We start from the raw sequence: 2,538 nt of genomic DNA on the forward strand, positions 1-2,538 counted from the left end.
CAAATTCGTCGTCCCAAAGACCACAAACTTCATTGAGTTGATCATTGAAAATCTCTTGCTTGGATGGAGACAACTCTCCCAATTTCTTCTTTTGGCCAATGAGGCCATCATCTTCTTCCTTGGTTGATTTTGATGAGCTTTGCAAGCTCTCCTTGTCACAATTCACTTGCTCTTTGAATGGAGCATCTTCAACTTTCTTCCTCCATTGGAGTTCCGATTTCTTCTTCTCATCTTTCCGGCTATAATGATCAATCATGAAACATGGCTCATGCAAACGAGGAGCTCTCATGGTCTTGTCAAGATTAAAAGTTATGCTTTCATCTCCCACTTCTAGAGTGAGCTCTACATGCTTCACATCAATCACCGCACCCGCGGTGTGTAGGAAAGGTCTTCCTAAGATGATTGGAATGTTGGAATCTTCCTCCATATCAACAATGACAAAGTCCACCGGGATGAAAAACTTCCCAATTCGCACGGGGACATCTTCCCATATCCCTAGCGGTGTCTTCGTCGATCTATCGGCCATTTGAAGAGTGATATTGGTACATTTAAGCTCTCCCATTCCCAACCTTTTACTTACCGAGTACGGCATGACACTCACACTAGCCCCTAGATCACATAAGGCTTTGTTGATCGTTGTGTCGCCAATGGTACACGGTATTGAGAAGCTTCCCGGATCCTTTAACTTTGGAGGTGAACTCCCTTGAAGTATGGCACTACTCACCTTAGTGAAGGCGATAGTCTCAAGTCTCCGGATCGACTTCTTCTTTGTGAGGATATCTTTCATGTATTTTGCATAGGCCGGAACGTGATTGATTAATTCCGTGAAAGGAATTGAGACTTCTAAGTTCTTCACAATTTCCATGAACTTTCCAAGTTGATCATCAAATTTAGGCTTGGCTTGACGACTTGGAAAAGGAAGTCTAATCACAATGGGTTCCTTTTCTTTGGCTTTATCTTCATTTTTCTTTGAACTTTCTTCTTTTGATGATTCCCCTTCTTTGGGACTTTGCACCACAACTTCATTCTCACTAGCTCTCACAACTTCATCCTCAACTTGCTCCTTCGGTGCTTCATACCTTGTACCACTTCTCAAGTGAATGGCACTAACCGTTTCATGTCTAGGGGGATTACCTTGAGGTGGTAATTGCCCCTTTTGTCTTTGTGAGCTCGAAGATGCTAGTTGGGTTAATTGTGTTTCCAACATCTTGGTGTGAGCTAGAATGTTGTTGATGGTGGTGTCTTTTGCTTGGCTATCTTTTTGCATTTGGGTGAAAAATTCTTGTTGATTCTTTTGCATTTGAAGGACCGCTTTTTGGACATCAAAACTTTGGTCATTGTGGTGATTGTATGGGTTTTGATTTTGGTAACCTTGGTTTTGATTGAAAAAGGGTCTTTGGTTTTGATTTCTCATGGGTGGTGGAGTGTATGTTGTTTGAGGGTTTTGGACATTTTGGCTTTTGTATGAGAGATTTGGATGGAACTTGGTGTTTTCATTGTAAAAATTTGAATAAGGGGTACCGGTTTTGTAAGCTTGGAAAGCATTGACTTGCTCGGTTGTTCCCCTACATTCACTTGAGTCATGACCTAAGGTTCCACAATTCTCACATATCCCGCTTGGGATTGATGAGGATGCCGTCATGGCATTGACATGGTGCTTTGATGATTTTGAGCTTTCCTCAAGTCTAGCCATAGCTTGTTCAAACTTCAAGTTGATTGTATCAATGTGAGCACTAAGTTGAGCACCCAATTGAGTAACGGTGTCCACTTCATACTTTCCTCTAGTAGCCTTGCGAGGCCTACTATATTGCGAATTATGGACCGCCATTTCCTCAATCTTATTCCATGTTTGGTTGTCATCAACTTCGGTGAACATTCCATTTGATCCCATATTGAGAATGTTCCTTGAATCTTCATATAAACCATTCCAAAATTGTTGCACTAAAAACCATTCGCTAAGTCCATGGTGAGGACATGAGCGACAAATACCTTTGAACCGCTCCCAAGCTTCATACAAAGATTCTTCATCCCTTTGCTTAAAACCCGTAATTTGAGCTCTTAGCATATTAGTCTTTTCCGGTGGGTAGAAATTTTTGTAGAAAGCTAGAGCTAGCTTCTTCCAAGAATCTATTCCAAGGGTGGCCTTATCAAGGCCCTTCAACCATTGCTTTGCGGTGCCGATTAACGAAAAAGGAAATAAGACCCATCTTATTTGGTCTTGAGTCACGCCCGTTTGAGAGATAGCTTCACAATAATCACAAAATGTTTCCATATGAGAATGAGGGTCCTCACTAGGCATTCCCCCGAATTGGCTCCTCTCAACTAGTTGGATGAAGGCGGACTTGGCAATAAAGTTTCCGGTAAGATGTTGTGGGGTAGGAGTACCGTTTGGTAGATCCTCCTCGGTGGGTATAGAGTGTGACGAGAATTTAGGCATTGTAGGTGGATTTTGTGTGGTATTGTTTAATGGGTTCTCTTCTCCTTCTATTGCGAAAGGATTGACAAACTCACTAGTGGGTTGAACAACTTCACCAACAC

At 42.1% G+C, this 2,538-nt stretch overlaps 1 non-coding gene across 1 annotated transcript; it reads left to right on the plus strand.

Moving 5' to 3' along the window:
- The first annotated feature begins 1,958 nt into the window (after positions 1-1,958).
- Positions 1,959-2,065, plus strand: LOC141610032 (small nucleolar RNA R71). Its single transcript, XR_012527927.1, has one exon. It is a non-coding gene; the product is annotated as a small nucleolar RNA R71 (small nucleolar RNA).
- Positions 2,066-2,538: the final 473 nt, after the last annotated feature.

This window comes from Silene latifolia, chromosome 10, assembly GCF_048544455.1.
Source record: "Silene latifolia isolate original U9 population chromosome 10, ASM4854445v1, whole genome shotgun sequence".
In the NCBI taxonomy this organism is placed as follows: Eukaryota; Viridiplantae; Streptophyta; class Magnoliopsida; order Caryophyllales; family Caryophyllaceae; genus Silene; species Silene latifolia.